At 42.1% G+C, this 23050-nt stretch overlaps 1 protein-coding gene across 6 annotated transcripts in view; it reads right to left on the bottom strand.

Moving 5' to 3' along the window:
• The window catches only part of IGF1 (insulin like growth factor 1), a 69864-nt gene that overhangs the window by 15367 nt on the left and 31447 nt on the right, over positions 1-23050 (bottom strand). The window lies entirely within an intron of this gene.

Below are 23050 nucleotides of genomic sequence, written 5' to 3'. Positions count from 1 at the left end.
TCCACCCAGCCCCTGAAGACTCTCCTCTCCCCACACCTCGTCAACCCACACTTTTGTGAGTCAACCTCTTCTTGAAGCTCCTCCAACAATTCCTGACCCCCTAGATCTTTCTGGACTCCAGTATGTCTCCTGGAGTTGGTGCCACACTCATTGGCAATACCTCACTCATCGTGCATTTATTTGTGTTAATTCTCCTCAAGTTCTTAGCCACCTGTAGTCAAGGATCTTGTCTATACCCAATCCTCACCTTTCCTTATATGTTGACTTAATTGGGAGGCTGCTAGGAATATTAATTAAGAGAGCATGTTTTATGTTTTCTTAATCTTGTTAGCAAAATCTGCATGGTTTTTGTTGCAGGATGGCTCAGATGTTTGCTCTTTGGCTTAACTGCTTCTGTTATAACATCAGACTGAGAATTAAAGGGGTTTTAAGTCTGGAAAGTTCTCCTCACTTAACTGATGCAGAAACCGAGACTTGGAAACCGAAACTCAGAGTTGGGAATGACTTACTCAGGGTCATTCATGCAGTAAGTGGTGGAGCCAGGATTCAAACTCGGGTCTACTCCTGGCAAAGCCCAAGTGCCTCATAGAGCCTGGGAGACCTGTTGTATGACTCTGGACAAGTCATTTAAGCTTCCTGGGCCTCAGTTTACCCATTTGTAAAGTGGGGTTAATAAGATTTTCCTTGTACTGATTGCTTGAGGATTATATGACATACTGTATGAAAAGTACTTAGCATATCACCTGACACCTAGTAGGTCCTAAATAAATGTTGGTTTGTTTCCTCAGAACATCGCTTTCCAGGATCATATAGGGTCTGTGAAGAGACAGGCTCTCTATTGACTGCATCCAGAAGCTTTGGAACTTGGAACTGATGACAATACCAATGTGATAGGGCCCTTCTCCTATCACCCTAGAGAGGCCAGAACCATCATTTCTGTTTTCTTATAGAATAACCACTAGACTGAGACAGAATGAACTAAATGTCCATTTTTCATTCTGATTGCCCAGAGGGAACACCAGGAATCAAATTTCTTTTGATATTTGCAAATCAATTAGGCCTCTTTACTTGGCAAGTAGGTTTTAGTTTGATTCTATTTTGTTTTGTTTTGATTTGGACACACTTTTCTTGGCTCTAGAAGTAAAAAGGAGGCAAAACAAGTTTACATGGAACTTAAAACGTACTTGACTTCTTTGTAAACTTTTTGTCATAGTAGAACTTTTGTTACACCAAATCTTGCTTATATACCCGTATATAAAACAGACAAAAGTGAAACTGCTGTGGCTTGGGCAAGGGCAGGGGACTGGATCTTGGCTTTCTCTGTCTCCCTTAACTCCCTTGGGAGGTGGAGGGCCTGAGTCTTCTCCACTGATGTCCAAGCTTCATGGAAGAAAATTTGTGAACTATTGAGCCAGGAGGATCCAATTAATCAATGTGACATATGTTCAATTTAAATTCCTGACACAGAAGACAACATTATATGTTAAATAAAAAGTCTTACGTTCACATAATAATGATACTGTACTTTAGGATGGAGTTTTGAAAGTCAAAATCTCCATGTATATTTTGAACTCTCTAGTTGGGGGAGATCAGACCCATGGTCATGGCCTGCTACCAAACTAGTTTGGCTGCCTTGCGGCTCGAGGGGCCAGCTGTTCATGGCATCCTCTAAGAATCCAAATGTTTTCCTGATGCTTGGCACAGGAACCTGGGGATGCTTCCTCCCTGTAAGGCAGGTTTATTGTCCTTCTTCGGGCAGCTAGGGGTAGAAACTTAGCAAGGGTTCAATTGTGGTCTCTTTGGGTGGGGTGTGCTGCTTTTGTTCAGGGTGAACCCTGTGGGTTCCTCATGGTTGAGGGATTTGGAAGGGACCGGGCAGCTGGTCTCAGTTGGAGCCTCAATGGTGCTTTCACTTGCCATTGGAGGATCAACCAGTGCAGAAGACTCTCTGCTTCTGCTCGCCAGCTGGGCCCTGGCAAGCCAGGACTTATCTGGTCCCTTGGGCAATGTAAACAATATTTTTTGTTTTTTTTTTTGTTTTTATAATCTTTTCCTGGAATTATAAATTAGAATAAAGACACAAATAGGCTTACATGGCTCTTTGTAATCCACAAAGGACTTCTGCATACTTTTTGCTAAGTGGCTATTTCAAGAGGCTGAAGGGGTCAGCCAGTGGAGAGTGGCTGATACACTTTGGTTTTCTCTTGGGGTGGGGAGAGAGGGGAAGGTGACTCAGCCTACTTTGAGGTAAGTGTCCCTGTCATCCACCGCAGGTAATGATTGCTCGTTGCCAAAACAATGCATTTCTTGATGGGACATGATTGCGATTCATTTGTTGAATTTGGAATAGTAATTTGATGTTTGGAGGTAATGTGGCAGGAGTAGTTCCAGAAACCTTCACACTCGGCTAACTTAGGAACAACTAATTTCATCCTTATGGGTTGAAGATGGAGAGGGATAGGCTCTGTGATTCCAGGACCTATTTAGCACCTCTGTTTCAAGAATCTCTAAAGTAATCTTCCTTCTGAGACTCCATAGGTTCTGGAGCTTCTTGCTTGCCACTGGAGAAGGACACTAACCTTCATCTCAGAACAGCATCAAACATTGTATGTATACATATTCTCTTCTTGGTGACTGTCAACAGCCATGAAACTCACCACAGGACTATTTCCTCTTGAGAGATAGAAACTAATCATCAGCACAGCAAACAATAATAGCACACACCAGGCATCTGCTTTGTCACCTCTTAGATGAGCTCAGAGTTTGCCATGGTTCAGTCTATAAAATAGCTGTGCTTTTTTTAGTCCATAGATCAATGACTTTAGGAACAGAGAAATTTAGGACTCTTCCATAATGCTCTAAAAAGAAAGTTTACCTTATGTCTATATCTGTTTTTTTTAATGTTGTCAAAATATTACAGACTTGGATTTTGTCAAAAATGTAACTACCAGTTATTTCTAGCCACCACAATCCTAGAAAGATGTTTTTCTTTGTCTATTCATGATGTCTACAATGGACTAATTGTACTTCATTGAAAATATATGAACATAACAAGTATTTACCTTGCCTTTTAAAGTTTAATTGATCTTTTGAAGTGTCTTATAGACTTGAATTCTGGTTCTACATAAAGATATTTAACAACAAAAAAATCATTTCTCAACAATTGAGAGGCCAGAGTTGAAGGTCAAAGTTTTTCCCTTTATCTTCAAATGCCTCATATTTCTTATTTTTCAAGAACCAAAATAAAGATATTTCTTGCTATGGGCTAAAACTAGGAGCATGATGCAATGTGGTTTACCAGGAAAGCAGTAAAATAGTTTGCTACAGTATCAATTTTGAGAAAAATAGGGATTTTTAATGACCTCAGAATTGCAGCTCTTGTCATTATGAGTAATTTTTAAATGAGATGGAGTGAACTGTTCCATCCTTGCCTTTAAAAACTCCTCATTAAGCACTAGGTAATTATGCTCCAGTGGGCAGAATCAGAGTTGGTAGGTGAAAAAGAAACAAATGTTGGACTAATATAAGCAAAAATTTCTAACAATTTGAACTTAAGAGTGTTAAAGATGGGACTGACTTCTTTTAAATGTAATGAACTTCCCATTGCTGGAAGCAGTTAAGTAAAGGTTATATGAACACCTGTCAGAGATCCTAAGAGCATATTCCTGTATTGAACACAGTGTCTGACTGCTATGGTCCTTTCTATTCCAAATATTCTGCAATAAGTAAAGAAATGGAGAAGAAAACTCACCTAGGCCAACCAAATATTCACTATGGTTGGAAACCACTTTTACACTGTCTTCAAGAAAGAAAACCAAATATTTTCTAACTTCGAAGGTTAAAATTTGTTTTCTGTTTATCACTTGAGTTCCCCAAGATGCTCAAAATATTTTTCTGTACTCAATTCTATGACAAAAGACAGGTGACTGGGATAGTCCTTTCTACAACTAGGTATAGTCCCAGAGTTCTGTCATACCAATTATGAAGTGTCCATATACTCACTCAACTGTCAGGGTGAACAGGCATGGGTAGAATTTCACAGAATTCTCCTTGCTGACAAAGTCTTGACATTGGAAATTTATATATTTGTGTATTTATTTTTCAGTAGGTTTCCTCCAGAGCATGCAAAACAAAGACTGCTTAGCAGACGAGTTGGCTACCACCTAACCTAGGCCTTGAGTCCTCTATGAGCAGACATAAAGTGTCATCACAGTATCTTGAAAGTTGTATGGCTGTATCTTGAAAGTTGGCCAACAGACAGAATTCCAATGATTAAACAGCTGGCTTCTATAATAATAGCACTTCCCTTTAAATAATGCATGGTCAGTGGAGTAATTCAATGATCTTCAGGGCAAACTTGCTAGTTATAAGGGTTTGGGGCAGACTTTTGGCATCATTAAAACCATGCCAATTAGCTGAGTCTCACATTTTGTCATGGATGCAAGCAACTTGCTTCCCTCCATCTCTGAAGGAGAAGGCATAATAATGAGATTTAACTGGGGTCATCACTTCTAGAGCAAAGAGCTCTGGTCATTCATCATTGGTAAATATGTACTACCTTTATTGGTGCCACATAAGCTTGTGTTCTTTATAGATTTCTGGGGATACAGTGGGGACATTATACTCAACTTTAATTTCCTTTGAAACTTCCCCTCTTGCTTATTGAGAAAGCTTCCCTTAATTATTTTAACTCTATTGTTGGAAACAGGAGATATTGATTTGAAGAATCAGTATTTAAATAATAAAAAATGCAAAACATTTTCCAAATAGGGAAATATCCAGTTCTGAAGATATACACTTATTACTCTTTGCGTTCCAAGGACTAAAAGTTCTCTAGAAATTGCTAACGGGGGAGGTTCTAAAGTTGATCGTGTTTTGAAAGCAGGGGAAAAGAAGTAAGACAGTTCTAGTTGTATTTCCAGGGTTATTTCTAGAAAATTCACAATTACGTGTCTGGTAGAAAACGCAAATGGATTATTAACTAATAAAAAACGAAGTTGCATTTAACTTTGATTAACTTAAGATTGATCACACAATCAAATACCATAGTTAATATCTGTAGAAGCCAGTTAGGTTTCCTACACCAACTATCTATCCATAACTTCCAGACCTGTTGACAATTTAGAATAACTCAGAATGATTAGTTTCTTAGGCAGCAGTGCTCCATGGACCACCTTGTCTAATAAAAATGCATTCAGTTGACATAATTTTGCATGGGATACTAGTAGGAAAGTTGGGTAAAATGTGAGTAATCTTAAATTTGTGTCCATTTTAGTGAGAATCACTTCTCACTTTCCCTATTTATGGCTTTATGTGGAAAACTGGACTCCTATCATGAATTCCTAATATAAGGAAAATTGTGATAGGACCATTACCTAGACCCCAAATGTAATACATTGAACGGTTGATATTTCCTGAATTCATAAGATTTGCATTAACTTAAAGCCTTTTGATGAATCGATATTTTACCTTTAAAAATTTCTATGGAAATCAACCTGCATTAAAACAAATATTGAGATATATGTGTTCATGTGCTTAGTAAAGATATGGAAAGATGCCTTCACTACGGTAAGACCGTCCACATCACTGTGCATTTAGAATAACGAGAGTATGTACACACACATACTCGACCACCTATCGGGGAATGAAGTGCTTGACTGTCAGTATCAAAACTATTGTCAAAGCATTTTAAAAATAGGATTGTTTGTGAAGAACTTTTTCGAAAATATATACCTATTGCCTGCCTTATATGTTGCTAGTGGACTCTGCACATTTCTGCTTTTCTGTAGAAGATCTTTCCAAGTAGGACTAGCCTTTGGCATTTATAAAAGTGAACACAGAAAATGTCCTCTCTTCTATGAACGGCATGTCATAAACTTTTCTTGAAAACCTATCAAATTCAGTCATCAGTTTCACTTCAGCCTGTGTTAATTTTTAATTTCCAGTGTCTGCTGGTCCCACTACTTCTCAGTTGAACGAGGTCATCTTTTCTAGGAATCGCGGCTCTGTTGGACCTGCCACCACCCCCATCACTCGGCAACTCTTTCTCAGCTTCTAAATCCCCATCACCCAAAGACCAAAGTCTTCCTGTTACCCAATCAAGTCAATGTTTGTGTATCTCTGGGCCTAAAAGGAATGAAGCAGCGCTCTGTGGGGCTGCCCCTTTCTTCAAATATGCCATTTTTTTTTTTTGGAAGCCCCAACTCAAGGGCAGGTGTGAAACTAGTGCTATTCGGTCTGCCTCTGTCCCAAAGGCCAGGGAGCTAAAGCGCAAGGCTTATGAGCAGGAAAACTAGAGATTCAGAGGAGAAACATTACCGTTTTAGGACTCTTTGGAGAAATGGGCCGACAGAGTGGGAAGCAACGTGATGTATTACTTTAGCCTGATACAATGCCCTGGAGGGCGAGCGTCTTGCCAGGTCAGCACAATTTACTAGTTTAGGTTTGATTCCAGGCCTTGGAGGAGATAGATGTAGCCAACAAAATTATACTTTGGCAAGAGAAATGCTTTGCTGGACAGAAATGTTGTCCTGAGGGAATGGTTTGGTTTATCAACGTCTAAGGTAAAAGATAATCAAATGCCAGGAGGTCATTTTTATGTTTGAATTATTTCAGTTGAGCCTGCTATATAAGTTAGCTACCATTTTCCAGTTATATAGTTTCGATTAGTTAGAACATATTGCAGGGTTTGAGTATGATCTGCCTGTGACATCTGTCATACCAGTGAAGGAGGCAATGTGTGGAGTGGCTAAAAGCACACGTTTTGGAGTCAGACAGGTCTGGATTCTGCCACTTATTCACTATTCACCTTGGGCAAGGCACCAACTCTTCTAAGATTCAGATCCTCTTATGTAAAATGGACATGAGAGTATCTCCCAAGACTGTTGTGAAGGTTAAGTGAGAATGCATGTAAAGTGTTTTGCACAATGTCTGGTATGCAATAAACTCTAAATAAATGTTAGTTCTTGTGATTGTTATGGAGTTAGCTGGCCAGCAAGGCTAGCTGGGCAGGTCTCCTCCTTTTCCTCTCTTCCTCTTAAAAATGCATCCTTTCCAAAGTTTGGTTGAAAAGATGGCCTTTCTAGATAAAGGAGGACTGTTCTCTATGAAAATAAATGAATATGTGTTCCTTTGAAAGAATATCCAAACTTTATGTTGTATAGACTGTCCTAAATATTTTTAATCTGGAATAGGAACTCTATGAGAAGAGATCCTCCGATTAAGTCACACAAGTGATATGGGCTTATCTTGAACTCTTGTTACCTTTGATTTCTCCCAAATAATCCACTGGCTAAAATAATTGGCTTTTCAGCATTAGTATCTATTCACTTATTTCAAAACAATGCTGCAAGGCATGGGAGGGATGTGGGCAAAATACATGGTCAGGGTGGTTCCCCAATCACTTTCCACCAGCATATGTATTTCTCTCCTCTTTCTTTTCTCTTCTTCCTCTATATCTGCTTGTCTCCTGTTATTGACAGCCATTGACATTCTTTTTGCTCACTGATGCACTTTAGGGCACAAGCTCATATTATGCAGAGTTCATGGTAGGCTAAGAATTAGAGTTTAGTTCCCTCTCTGGAATGACTGAAATCTAAGGCTCCCTTTCCTGCCAACCATGCTTTGGAAATAAACAGCCACCAAGTATACAATGTCACCAGACCCACTAATCACTACTCCATCTTGGACCCACGCCTGAATGAGATGAAGACAGACAAAACAAGAGAGAATAAGAAGGGATGTTGAGGAATCACACATATGGACCTGAGTTATCTCATTTTTTTGAGAAAGGCTGTGACGGAAATTGTAAGATGAGTCCGGCTCCAATGTGGAGATTGTAGCCATGCCACCAGCATTATCTCCTGTACTTACACTGTTACTGTCAGTTTACTCTTTCAGATGTGGGAAGAGAGGCCTTGTAGGCAAAACATAAGGCATTCAGGAATAGGGGGTAACGCCCCTCTTTCTGGTGCCACAGAAAGATGAATCAGCCAAAGGGGTATTAAAACACATTCTCTTTATTTTTAGTTTCACTCTAAAGTCTATCATTTCTCTTTTCTTTGCAACTTGGCACCTGCCCTGTGTTCTCAGGGGCCCTGCTCCCCGTCAGGCCCTGCTCACTCAGGCCTCTGTGTTTTGCTCAGGGTGCATCTGGAGATTTTCCCAGGGGTGGGTGTGACACGGTCAGGATCCAGGTGAAGGGGTGACAGCTGCCAGGGCCGTCTGGCGTGTCTGAAGGGAGAGTGTCGGGAGGTGTAGGCCCCATAAGGAGAGGCATCCGGGCCTGCATCAGGGAGTGCGGCGTTGGAGGGCAGCCTCCACAGCAGCAGAGACAGCCCTTGGCATTAGCGCAGAGAAGCAACAGCCAGAGTCAGCGACAGGTTGAACACAGGAGAGGAGGGAGGGAGGGAGCAGGGGGTTAGAGCGCTACAGGGTATAAATAACTGCAGATCCTGCACGCCAGTGCCAGTTGGGTTGTGTGTGAGGTACCTTTCATGCTGGTGTGTCAACAGCGTTGTTCGTGAATTGAAAGGTCCTGGGGAGTGTTTCTATAGCACCTAGCACAGTGCCATATGCAGAGAGGAAGTAAAAAAGAAGGCAATATGGTATACTGAAAACAACATTGGATTCCAGCCCAGATCCTTTGTGCAAACTCACAAGTCACCCAAACTCTCTGAGATGCAGTTTTCTCACATAGACAAAGTACTGGATAACAGCAAGCACTCCTTCTAACAACACGACTCTAAGCATTACCTAAATGGCTAGGGGATCCGCTTTCTAATCAACAATGCGTATATGGCACATCAGTGTTTTTCCCCAATAATAGAGAAAAATACAGTGAGGAGAAGTTTGATGAGAGAGCCAGGTCTTTCCTCTTTGTCAGATTTAATTTTATATGAAAACAAGATCGATATATCAGATTGAATTTAAGAAAAGCAGGGATCAGCATTGGGTTTGATGGAGGAAAATTGGGAAAATGACCAGTATGGAGGAGGGTTTGAGTACAGGTAGGGGACGAGACCATTTGTGAGGACTGCAGAAGCCAGATCAAGGCAGGATACAGGTGTGAATTAGGAGGATAAGAAAGATAAGAGAGTCATTTGCTGGAGCTGTTGAAATACTAGAAAGAATCCAACTTCATTTTGGAAACGGATCCTAAAGGCTTTGAGGAAAGAGGAAGTGGCCTCATTTGTGTGGGCACCCGGAAATGAGAATGAGGATGAGAGGAGTCTTTCTAGAAACTCCTGGGCATGGTCTTTTTTTTTTTTTTTTTTTAACGTTTTTATTGGATGCCCCATACATCTCTGAAGCTCTGTTCATTTCTTCTCCATCCTTCTTTATGTTATTTGGATTGCATAATCACTATCAATCAGTCCTTAAGTTTGCCGATTCCCTCTTCTTCCAGTTCAAATTTACTATTGAGCCCCTCTGGTGACTTTTTTTTTTTTAACATCTTTATTGGAGTATAATTGCTTTACAATGGTGTGTTAGTTTCTGCTTGAAAACAAAGTGAATCGGCTATACATATACATATATCCCCATATCTCCTCCTTCTTGCATCTCCCTCCCACCTTCCCTACCCCACCCCTCTAGGTGGTCACAAAGCCTCCATACTGTTCTCCATAGTGGCTGTATCAAGTTACATTCCCACCAACAGTGTATGAGGGTTTCCTTTTCTCCACACCCTCTCCAGCATTTATTGTTTGCAGATTTTTTGATGATGGCCATTCTGGGGGCATGGTCTTTTAACATTACTCTTTGCAAAGCCGCATCTTCAAAAGATAAGTGAGCAGTCCCAGGAGGGCTGTTAACATTGTTGACCAGAGTGCTGAATTTCCTAGTATTCAATGTGGTCAACCTTTTATTTCACTAGCTTCCTAAGTGTCGGTCAATGGTATCTGAATCCTCTGTGTGATATTCAGCTTCTTCCTGGGGGACTGGTACGTAGTTTCCCCAGAAAATTCCATCTACAATTACATGTGATCCCATCTCTGATAATGTGAATGGGCTTCCAGACAGGTCATCATCTCTACCATTGGGAACCAACATCTGCCCAGAGGACAAAATTAGAAGACCATTATATACATGTTTTTTTCAAATGCTACACCTTTTTTTGGTAAGATAAACTAATGTTAAGGTTATGAAAATTTTTAAATCTGTACAAGGAGTTCTCAAGCAAGTGGTAGAATGGTTCATCAAAATATTAAGCAGGTATGCCGACTGAGGCTAAATGGTTCATTTAGACAGAGATTATATTATCTCAGGAACTTTCAGCTAACATCTGGACTTGTCTAACCATCCTTTATCTCTTTTTTTCTATAGAATTTTGCTACATAATTTTCTCCCTTTCCCCTTAATATTTAATTGCTTAAACATGACCAAGAGACTTTAAGGGCTTTCCTCAAATTATTAAATTTTAGAATTTCATAAAGCTTTGGACCTGAGAGCAAATTCAAGGTCAGCTAAGAAGTCTCTTAGTTATCTGGCAAAATCACCGAGCCTGTTAGTTTTAGCCACCCCCAAATATTATTTTTCTGAATTGAGCAAGTGAAGTATGAATAAGGAGAGAGAGGTGTGGCTGGGTTGCAGCTCGTCTCCAAGCTAAATCCTGTTCTCATCTTTATTTCATCTGGGACTGATACCATGTCTACATCTCCAAACCTCATTAAATGCTTTTAGCAAATATTATTATCAATCAAGAAAAATCTCTGATTCCTTTATTTATTTTACTGAAGGAAAATATTTTCAGCTTGTGATGTTGGCTGGAGAAATCAAACTCTTCTTTATTTTTATTCTTTGTCACACACTCAAACACACTGTGAATGGCCACATTGCTCTGCTCTGGGACCCCACTCTGAGGCAATGGTTTCTTGGCCTTTTAGCCACTCACTCACTTCTGTGAATTTTCTTTCTGAGAACTGGAGACAGTTGCCCCAGAAGTCGTTTTCCAATTTATCACGAAACCTGTCCGTGGTTGCAGAATTAGTTGACCTCATTAGAAGCAAGCAACGTGAGGCCTGATGTGTCCTATAGCTGCGGAGGCTCCTTCGTGCAGGGACACTGGGCCAGGATAACTGCTTGTGGGATATTTTATTTCCCTCAACACTTACCTTCTGTCTGCTCTCTTTGGCTCAGATCTGGGTTTGGGAAGCCTGCATGACGGCACTGCTGATGTTAATACTTAGGCATAATTAGCTCTGTCCTAACTCTAGTAGGAAGTCAGGGCCCAGGTTCAGGGGCTAAATGCTCTCTTCTGATGCATAGTTGTTGAACAGGGAAGCCTCCATTCTCTCTTTCCAGCCTTCCAGCAAGTACCTGCTTCCTTGTAACCCCACACCTAGCCTGTCACACCTGCGAGAAAGGAGAATATAAAATCCATTGATCTCTTAATGGGTATGGTCTCCATAATCCCCACTATGTCAATTAGATGCATATTTATATGAAAACTGCATGTATAAACCTTTAGGTTGATGAGAGGAAATGACTGTCAAGGTCTTGCAGCAGCTTCTGTATAATAGGGATAGGAGGAGAAGTGAAGCTTTTTAACCCGTAGTAAGGGCTCTGATAAGAGAATGTGGAGAGAGCTACAAACATTCTCATTTCTGAGCTGTCAGTTCAAGTCACTGACAATGACTTTTACGAAGAAGAGTGACAGGGAGAAGGGGACTGTTGGTTTAGAAATATTTTAATCTACGTCTAACGACTTGCTAATTTATTTATTTTTCTCCTCGAGCAACTTCTTGTCCTCTTCCTCCTCCTTTGCTTCCGGTTCAGGACGATACTCTGGTAAAGGTACTTGCGACATCGTAGTCTTTCCGTATCTTCTCATTGAACCAGTGCTCCCACGGTCCACCGAGATCTGCCCTCAGCAGGCATTTCCTGCAGTCAGACTATGACCCATCATAAATTCCTTGCATTCTTCAGAACATCTGGGCCTTCTTTGGCCACATCTTTTTTCCTGGTACTCAACAGGCCACAAATCACCCTGGACTTCCCCTTCCAGGCTGTTGATGTCTTAACACTCCTTTCAAACCAGATTCTTCTCTCATCCTTGGCTGTGGCTCTTGGCTTCCCAACCTTCTCATCTCCCCCGTCTGGGTTAGTCATCTGTGGCATCACCAACTGGGGCTCTTTCTCCGAGCCTTCTATCTGGCCTGAAATGATGCATTTCTTCAAGTGTCAGAGTTACTATGCAGACCGTACTACCTGGTTTGATGCTTAGTTAAGCTCCCTTACGTTGATTTAAACACAGTAGTGCAGACGACACCTTCATGCCTCAAGAACGTTTGAGAAGACTCAAACCTAGAGGATATTGATTAGCTAGTGAGAAAGAAGGAACTATAATAAGACCTAAAGGTGTAATCAAATGAGGTTTGAAGCTTTTCCATTAAACCCAAGTTTCTCTGGAGGTTGAAAAGGGGTATTTCATTCTCCAGTTCATTTTACGTTTAAACTAATTTCTTTGACATTTAGAACAAATGCGTGCCTTTGCAGTAATATATTACCAATAGCTTCCCTTTGTTGAGTGCTTTCTATTAAGCTAGTATGGTAAATGTTACTTTTCATGTCATCTCATTTACAGCAACCGCATGGAGTAGGCATTATTCCTATACCCATTTTACATATGAGGAAACTGAGGTTTAGCAAGGTTAAGTAACTTGACCCAAATCCTATAGCTAGTAGGTTGCCAAGAGAGTTCACTTCAACTGGGGACACCTTGAAAGTGGGAGAATTCTCAGGTGAGGAAAAATTCTGAAGTGGATACCACTACTGGGATTCTTAAAGTCACATAATGCTAAAATCCATGAAGGCTATGGGGGAGGTTATCTAAGTCAGCCAACCAACCCCAGGTTCTGAGCACGTGCAGTAGACACAGTTGTAGCCTAGGTATTCCAGAGACTGCCAGAAGGAATGTCATGCATGGCTTTTGCCCTCGAGAGAAAAGTCTGGGCAGTCCTGCAGCTTAAGGCATGGCTGGTGTTGGATGTTCACATCTCACCCAGTACACTGTGATTCTTTCCACTTTCAAAAGGGGCAGTCAGCTCTGTAGGGCAGCCAGACCATCTCGTTTCCAATCCCTTTGAATTGCACAAAATTATGACAACTTCAGCAGAAATTGAAAAATGAAATTTTACCCATAATCTCGCTATCCCAACACATTATAATATCATCATTTTTCTGTATTTTTTTCTAGTTCTCACCCAGATGCATCATCATTTTGACACAGGTACAGTCACAGCCTGAATTTCAGGTAGTATTTTTGTGCTTTTTCACTTAACATTATATTGGGAGCATTTTCCATATTGCTCCATAATCTTTATAATTATAATTTTAAAGCTGAAGAATATTTTATTGAGTAGATTTGCCACCATTTATTTTTTAAACCATTTTCCTGTTATTAGACGCTTAGTCTAGTTCCAGCTTTATCATTATTTTAACTAATGCACCAATAAGTGTCTTTGTGCACATAACTTTCTACTTCTAGATCATTTGTAAGAATAAATTCCCAGGAATGGAATTACTGAGTCACATAATATTATCAGACAATCCTATTTTGGTGAAAGTCTATAATTTTTCATAAGGACCAAAGCAGAGAATTATATCTAGATTTTCTCCCAGGATTAGAAAAGCGAGAGCCAAGGTAGAGCACAAACAGGAATCTTACCTGCATCCCATGAATTAGAGAAAAGAACCAATTTCTGTTTTCAATTACAAGTGCAGTTTCCTCTGAAGGAAACATGGGATGTAACCAAGAATTGGGCTTGGTGTACAAAAGTTTACTAAGTAGAAGAAAAACCAGGAAAAATGAAATTGATGACAAGAGACGCTAGTTCTCGATTTTCAAAATCACCAAGTACCTACAAGTTTTCTTCTCCAGGGTGGGGAGAGGGGATTCCCCAGGAGCATAGCTGCCAACAGCATCACACCTCCTGCAGGGAGATGGGGAGTTTGTGTTCTAAATAGCAAAGGCTCTGCTTTCGTGCTCCTTCTGGACTCAGGACCTCCCTGGAATACCTGCCTCTTGCCCAGCCTGGGGTCTCTCAGCCTTCTTTCAGGGAGTAATATCCCTGACAACCTACCTCCCCATCTAACCCCACATTTGGCCACATCTGCCCTTCTTTGACCACATTATTCCTTCCCTGCTTATAATCATTCAATCACAAATGTTCATTGAGCACCTACTATATTCTAGATACTGCTCTCAGTACTGAGGACGAGGTGTGAACAAAACAGACAAAAATGGGATGACAGGTCACCATGCCCTCCATGCCCCTGGTTCCTATGACAACCTTATAGGAAACTGTAGTGTGGCGATGCTGAAATCAACGTTTCAGTGACCATTGCCCAGAGCGATTGGAGTCTGAGTCCAGCAAGGGAGTTTCTTCCTTCAGGCTCCTGTGAGAATTCTTGTCTGAGGATTTCATTCCCACTAACCTCTCTGAAGGTGCAAAATGATTATTTTGTGCATCACAAACTAGCACTTAATCTATATATATATTAGGCTTTTTTTTTTTTTTTTCCTGTTTTATGAGGACCAATCCATTTCCCCAACTTGATTTGAGGCATTTTAAGGGTGGAAATGGTGTCTCCTATTTCTGTGTCTAGAAGCACAGCACTGGGCACTTATCAGGCAGTTTATAAATGATCACTGATTAGTGGATTGATGTCAAGTGCACCAACAGTACACAGAGAGGCACAGTATGAAGAAAGTTTTACATTGGAAAGAAGAGGCCCCAAATCAGGGTCCATGTCTGTGTCTCTGTTTCCTTTCTTGTTAAAGCTGAACGATGCTAGCAGTGGTTACCTAACAGTTCCCTCTGTGGGGTTGTGGTGAGTTAAGGCACATAGAGAGATTGGGACAGTGAGTGACATAGAACAAGCATTCATGAAATGTCACCTCGTATCACCGTCCTCAGCATCACCATTAATGAATTAATTGTGAGGCTGTACAGCGAACTAGTGAAAACAAAGGCTCCGGAGCCAATTTGCCCGAGTCCAGGCGCTGGCTCCATTTCTAACTTTGTGCCTGTGGGTAAGTTGCTTAATCTCTCGGGTCTCATCCAGAAGTGGGGGTGTGAATAGTATCCACCTCACAGGGTACTTGTGACAACGGCACAGACCAGAAGTGGGGGTGTGAATAGTAGCCACCTCACAGGGTACTTGTGACAACGGCACAGACCAGAAGTGGGGGTGTGAATAGTATCCACCTCACAGGGTACTTGTGACAACGGCACAGACCAGAAGTGGGGGTGTGAATAGTATCCACCTCACAGGGTACTTGTGACAACGGCACAGACCAGAAGTGGGGGTGTGAATAGTATCCACCTCACAGGGTACTTGTGACAATGACACAGACCAGAAGTGGGGGTGTGAATAGTATCCACCTCACAGGGTACTTGTGACAATGGCACAGACCAGAAGTGGGGGTGTGAATAGTATCCACCTCACAGGGTACTTGTGACAACGGCACAGACCAGAAGTGGGGGTGTGAATAGTATCCACCTCACAGGGTACTTGTGACAACGGCACAGACCAGAAGTGGGGGTGTGAATAGTATCCACCTCACAGGGTACTTGTGACAACGGCACAGACCAGAAGTGGGGGTGTGAATAGTATCCACCTCACAGGGTACTTGTGACAACGGCACGAGTGAATACTTAGTTCCAAGATTTCAGCAAAGAGTCAGTGAATGGCCACTATGTACTTGGACTCGGGGTTCAGAATACAGATGAGGACAGAAGACATGCAGTCCCTTCCCCAGCCAGGAGACTGCAGTTCACAATGCATGTTGGTGTTATTGATCCACGGAGCTAACTCCAGAGCTCACTGCAGACAGCACCTGGCCATTTCCACATCACTTTCACACACATTCTGTCCTTCAGCCATTTCGACAACGCTGTGAGACAGATGGAATTACCCTCATTTTATAGATGAGAAAACTGAGAGCTTAAGTGAGTCACAAACCTGGAAGTTCCTTTGATTTCAAATGGTAAAACTTCTCCACCCACATACCTGCCTCCTAACCCCCATGAGAAGACAAACTTCAGGTTCATAAACCTGTGGGAGCTCCTGAAGCAGCCGGGCCCCAAGGTGACTTACACGTCATGCAGTGGGTGGTTACAGCTTCTCAAACCTGAGCCTGTATCAGTGCCACCCAGAGGGCTGGTTAAAACATCATTGGGTCCCGCCCTCAGTTTCTGTATTAGTAAGTCTGAGATGGTGCTTGATAATTTGCAATTCCAAGTTCTCAGATGATGCCCATGTCTCTGGCCTCTGTGTGATATAGACATCCAACATTTGGATATAATATATGGCTGAGTGGTGGAGTACTGGCCAGGAGGAAAGGGCCAGTGAGGACAGGCATCCTGGGAAGGACCCCTTACACTTGAAAAACTCCAGAAAGACTTCCTACCTCTTTTGATAATTGCCTAATAAAGGCAACCGTATGTCAGTCTAGTAGCAGAACCAGTTTTATTGCAAAAAGGAAAAAAAAATCATAACCTTCCAAAGTAAGAAACTACACTGAAACGAAAAACACATGTTGACCTTTTTCCCTTCCCTGCCTTTTTTATTTGCACAGTCTGTGTCGTTCCGACTTGCAGCTAGCACCTGAATACAATAAGCCAGGTCACAGGGAGGGAAATTAGAGCCTTAATAAATTCCCCGGCCAAATGGAAAACTAGAAACACAGGGATGTCCTCTGATACTGAAAGCTGCCTTTTCTAAATACCAGGTTCAATTTATTTTTAGGCTTTCAAAATTGTCAGGTGGGTATTCAAGCCAATCTGCTCAGTTGTAAAACTTAGTTCTAGAAGACCGACTTCCCAAGGACCCAAATCTATCTTTTCTATGCCCTCACCCTTTATAACCTCCCAGGCTAACGCAGAGAAGCCAAACAGGTGGGGTGGGTTTTGGGCACACCCTCAGGACCACATCATCAAAACACCTTTTCACAGAGCATTCAAAACTCATGGCAAAGGAAAGTGAAAGGGAAATGTGCCACTGAGGATCGCTTATAGAACCAGGCGGTTATATAAACTAGAGGACATTCAGTTTTGCAAACAGGAAAATCATAATTTGTTACTTGTCAGTCAGGCTACACATAAGTGTCAAAGTTTCTTGAGCAAGTGTCGGGATCAATCCTGCTGAGGAAACAGGGTTAATTAATCCAACTGCTCCCATGCAGAAGTGGCAGGAAGAGGGCAAACGCTGTTCTATTTCTTTGCCGAGCCCTTCTCATGAGAATGTCTGTGAGGCTCCCATAGCTTTAAATCAAATGGTGTCCCGCAGGCAGGAAATCCATATTGGGAGCAGGGGGAGGAAAGCAGGGGCCACTGCTGGCTTGGCAATTATAACCGTCCTCCAGGTCCCCGTTTCCATTTCCCTTTAAAGAAGAAGTTGGATTTTTAATGATTCCCTTTCTAGTCACTTCCTTCCCGTTGTCTCACTAGGTCATTTCAGTGCACGCCTTCTTCACAGATCTATTTCTGGAAAACATCAGAGGGAAAATGACCTCATTCACTAATTGGGAAGCCAATTGGGTATCCCCAGGGTTGGCTGGTACTTCTGTGTTGAGGGGTCTCCCCACCCTCCTTGGCTGTTACTTATTAGCATCCTTTGTGTACTGAGCACTTCACCGAGGCTGAAGGAGCTTGGGAAGATGTAAAACACTTGGTCTGGTCCCAAGAAACCCATAAGTTAATAAAAAACACGGACCAAGAGATCAACATAACCTGAGAGCAGAAACTTAGTCGAACTTTAGCACTGAACAGGTCCTTAGAAATCCTGTAGCCCATAGATGACTTTTGATAAGAGGCCCGTGAATCCTCTGTGTGGTGTGTAATTGTGTGTGTTTGTGGATCAGACACTCAAAAGATTCCCAAAATGTTCCACGATCTGAGGAAAGCAGAGAAGTCCAGGCCCAGGCTTGCAGAGAAGCCAGTTTTGTTCCTATCTTACCTTTCACAAACATCCAGCTGGCCTGTACATCATATCCCAAATGCCGCATCTGATGTCAAAAGACACCAAAGGATCCAAGATACCTCCTCAGCCCAGTGTTCACCAAAGAGTATTTCTCAAGAGGTTCCATGCAAAAAACTTAGGAAACAGCTGTACACGTTACCCCATTTTAGAGAGTCTGAAAGTTCACCGGCCTATTCAAGTTTGTAAGAAGTTTTATAGTGAAGAAATCTATCTGATGGTACTGAAGTCCACTCTCCCCAGATTTAATGGGCCACTGGACTCCTGTTACCCAGGAATGTCTATTAACTTCCTAAGGAACTAAGGCAACCGTATCCCAAAATTCCTTCCGTTTATCACTTCTTTTGATTAAAGTACACGAAAGAGTCCTTTGGAAATGTCCATAATTTACTAAGGAACAGTGCATTGTCAGCCATCAACATCCCAGTAAAAGTGAAGTCTAGGTCTGGGAGAATAGACTATAAAGAAGGTTGTTTGCTAAAGGGGATTGGTTCAGAATAGCAATAATAGACCCCTGCTAAGCTGTGAGGTCTTCAGAGACCCCTCATGGGGGAGCTTTCTCCACATCTAAGATAGCCACCGCCCTGATATCTATCATTCCATTGTTTCTTTGAAAACATTTATCAGGATAGACTCGGTTCCGCATATTTATTGGTTGACTTGTACCTTGTCTCCCTCCTCCCCACCCCATTGGAACGTGAGATCCATGAGATCCTGTTCACTGCTCTAGCCCCAACACCAACCGCAGGTCTGCAAAGAGTAAGAGCTTAATGAATACCTTTTGTGGTCTACATCGTATGGATGTGCTACCGAATGGATAGAGAAATTGTGATTTGTTCACTGTTGTATCCCCAGTGCCTGTCATTAGTGCTCAGAAAGGTGCTTGTTGAATAAATGAATGGAGAGGGGTGGTCTGCATTGTTTTTCATGCTCAAACCATGCTTGTGGGTATTGGGAGAAATGAGTGGTATTCAGACTCTTATAGGATTGATATAAATTGAGATTCCTTTCTCAGGGACTGAGGTAATAGACTAGAATGTTTTTCAGATTGCGCTAAGGCAGGAAAAGATCTTCAAGCATTAGGAGGTAGGATTAGAATTGAAAGTGACCTTTAACAGTTTAGAAGGGGGTGGTCATTAAAAACAGGAAGATGTTTAAAATGGACAGAAATGGGCTCCAACTGGCAGAGACAAGTATTATAGCACGATAGCTGTGGGCCCTAAGTGAGTGAGAAAGGGCTACAACAAAATTGTAATATGATGCGGCCGTATGTCGAGAATTATGAAATGAAAGCCTGGAGAGTAATCTCTCCACAAAACTTGGCATTGCTGAGGTTTTAATTAGACTGGGAACTCAGATTTCATCCTCCTATTTTAAGACTCATTTGGAGAAGCTGGAATGGATCCAGATAGGACTAAAAAAATGATGAACTGGGTGGAAAATAGAGTGAAGATTCAGCCCAGAAAAGAAAAGCCGAAGAGGCGACTTAATCTTCGCCGCCAGGTATAATAAGTGTTATCATTACGCAGAGTGTTCATTCTCATCTCCACTGAGGACTAGACGAGGGGAAACAGACTTGTGCTACATAGAAAGTGTTTCCACTTAAGCATCAGGAAGAATTTCTTGATTGTAAGGGGGAAACATGCTGACCCAGGGCACTGTGGGAAGCTGCCCTGGAGATCTTTAAATGTAGGATGACAACCATGTGCCTTGGAAGGCTTAGATAGAGGCAGGGGACTGGACCTAAGGACCTCTTGGCTTTCCTTCCATCTTTGATGCTGTGTTCGGAATCCCGGCTGCTAAGCACCCCATTCTCCACTAATCCTCCGTTCCCGTCACAAGACAGACCCCACACTGTCAAAATCCGAAAGGCTTCCCCTGGGAGGAGCTCGATTGTTCTCTCCTGAATAGGAAGGAAGCTGATAGTGTTGCTTCAGCTGCTTCCCTTCTCCAGCCCCCACAGAGAGAGGCCAGCTCTTGTCCTGATGGACCTCCCCAAATACTGGGATGGGCCTGCTCTCCATCTTGTGTGGGATTGGAAGATGTGCATCCAGTTGGAGACAGTCGATACCTCCAAGAATCAAGGAACCTCAGAGCTGCAAGGCATTTCAGAGCTAATCCAGATCAATCCCTTGCTGCTTAAATGAGGAAACTGAGACCTTGAGAGATTCAATGACTGTCTTCAGGGCATGCAGCCAGTTCTTTCTGCTTGGGACTAAAATCTACGCCTTCTGGCTCCTCATTCCGCAGTGTCTCCTCGCTACCTGCGTCTGTACTTTAGTTGGAAGGAACATCTCAAATGCAGATAGAATGTCTAAGACCATACCTTCAGGAGCTAAACTGTAGGTGAAAAGATGTGCAAGGAAGAGCAGAAATTCCTCTGGCAGGTTCTGGATACCTGGGAGCATCATTCAACTTAAGTATGTACAGGTCACCTGTACTCTCTAGTAGGTCAGTTTCCCCTGTGTCAGTGAGGCATTTGGACCAGGAACATTTTAAGGCTTATTACAACCGCAGTGTGTTATGATTCTGTGATTTTAAATTTTTGTTACAAAAATAATAGTGAATAGAAACTCGGTTGCTGGGCTAAAGGAATGAGATTATTTGGGATGTAATTGGTTGGTGTGCAGTTTTATTTGAGACTCCAAAATGGCAATTTTCTTTCCTTTCTTTTTATTTTAAAATATAACTTAAAGTTTTAATGTTGGAGCTCGGGAGGGTGTTGTACTTCAGCGGTCATCTGTACGAAGAGACTTCCAAACCTATTGCTCTGGACTGCCCTCTCCCAGAGCTTTGGACCACCACCATTCATGAGCCATGGGGGTTATCTTCTGAATCCTCCGTTATTATTCAGTATCTCTAAAACCAAAGTCAGTTAACTAAAGTCATTAGTTAATTAACCAATGCCATTAACTAAAGTCAACTAAAGTCAAATACTCTTCTGGTCTTGCCCATGTCTGTGCCATCATTCTCTTGCTTATCTAGACTCGAAATCTTACAATCGGCTTTGACTCCTTTCTCCTCCTCTTTCCCTTTATCCAGGCAGGCGACATTTTGTATCAAGTCTTCCTTTATCATAGCTGCCAGGTCTCCCTATTCCTGCCCATTCCTGCTGCTCCTGCAAAATTCCAGGCACTCATGACTATTCTGCTTCCAGCATTTTCCTACCCTTATTTATCTCTCAGGTGAGCTAGAGCAAAGGAGGCAGGTGACAGAGGAGAGCAGTTTCAGGAGTCAAGAATGACAAGTGGGAGTGGGAAATAGTTGGAAAACAGACTACGGAGTGAACTAACTTGGGAGAAGCATGGCACCCCAAATCTTCAGAGCTTTGCGAAAGTACATGGATTTCCCATGGAATGTGGAAAGGGGGTCACAAGACATTTTATATAGATATTGGATAAAACTGTGACCCAAGTGGATTGGAAGACTTGGGGACATCTGGTTTACGTATACACTTTATCATTTAATTCTTAAGACAATTCAATGAGATGGACACTATTATCCCCGTCTTACCATTAAAAATATTGAGCGTTAGAAAGCTTAATTAATTTGTCTCAAGATCACTCACCTATTAAGTGGGCAAGCCAGGATTCAGACTCAGGTCTGCCCAAGCACTAAATCATTCTACCACAGTAATTCTCAACTTGAGTAGAAACTCCCTGCCTAGACAGAAGCCAATGGGAAGAGCTGAGTGCATCTTAGAGCATCTTCAAAGAGGAAGTGAGTATGAAACAATAGAAAATAAAGCCCAGTATACCTCTTAATCTATTTACTTGATAGGGCATGGTAGACAGTGCCAAAAGAGATCTAGTTTTCTTTACCCTTTTTCAGAGTGACTTCTCACACTAGTTTGCTTGGCCTGATACATAAAGCGATGTGAAAATGAATGATCTTTGCATTCTGAAAAATTTACTCGCCCCCTCCATTATTTTGGGCTTCCTTTTTTTTTTTTTTTTTTTTTTTTTTTTTTGCGGTACGCAGGCCTCTCACTGTTGTGGCCTCTCCCGTTGCGGAGCACAGGCTCTGGACACGCAGGCTCAGCGGCCATGGCTGACGGGCCCAGCCGGTCCACGGCATGTGGGATCCTCCGGGACCGGGGCACGAACCCGCGTCCCCTGCATCGGCAGGTGGACTCTCAACCACTGCATCACCGGGGAAGCCCTGGGCTTCCTTTTCAAGTTCTGCTGATTCTAATTGTCATCTCTTAAGCTGCTGAGAAGTTTGTTAATTGCTTTTGTCTCTGTTTGACATCATCCAACAAAGACAGAAAGGAAAGGGCAACTGAGGATTAAGACATTCTCTTGGGCAGCCATTCATTTGCTCTAATGCAACTGGTTAGTGGAATAGCGTATGAAATCGCTCAAGAAACATGGCTACTGGGAATTTTGTTAATGTTTTTATGCCCAAGTTTGTCTACAGTCAGGAGCAGAGCCAGCCTCATATGCAGGCAGAATGATAAAAATAATAATAAATGTTAGCTGAGCATCTACTATGTGCCAGGCACTATGTTAGGCACTGCTGGTCATCTCACATCATCTTATAGGAACCAAAGAGGGAGGCACTATACCTGTTTTTGGTAGCATCACACAGCTCATCAAGTAATGCTGCCAGGATTGGCATCTGGATGTGGCTGACACTAGATCAACCTTTGATTTTATAGTGCATAGGTGAGCACCTAAGTGATATGACTTACATTCTGAGGTGGTCCTTCTGGCAGGGATTCCTACTCATTTTTCAATATCCATTTTCCCTCTTTCCGTAATAACAGAAACACTGATTTTCAGCTGACCATATTTCTCAGCCTCCCTTACAACTATGTGTGACCCTTTGCTGAAATTCTAGACAATGGAATACAAGTGCGAGTGTAACATGACAGCTTCTAGGATCCTTCCTTAAAAGACAACCCGCATACTTCCTTTACTTTTTAAAAATCTTCTTGCTGACTGGAATGTTGTTCCTCGATGCTCCAGCAGCTATCTTGGGCCATACAGATGAGGGCCAAAATATAAGGATGATGAGGTAGAAAGCTAGAAGAAGCCTGGATCCCTGAGGACTTTGTGGAACAGAA

Source organism: Phocoena phocoena, chromosome 11 (assembly GCF_963924675.1).
Source record: "Phocoena phocoena chromosome 11, mPhoPho1.1, whole genome shotgun sequence".
NCBI lineage: Eukaryota > Metazoa > Chordata > Mammalia > Artiodactyla > Phocoenidae > Phocoena > Phocoena phocoena.
The sequence above is the reverse complement of the archived record's forward strand: the minus strand, read 5'-3'. Positions and strand labels throughout refer to the sequence as shown.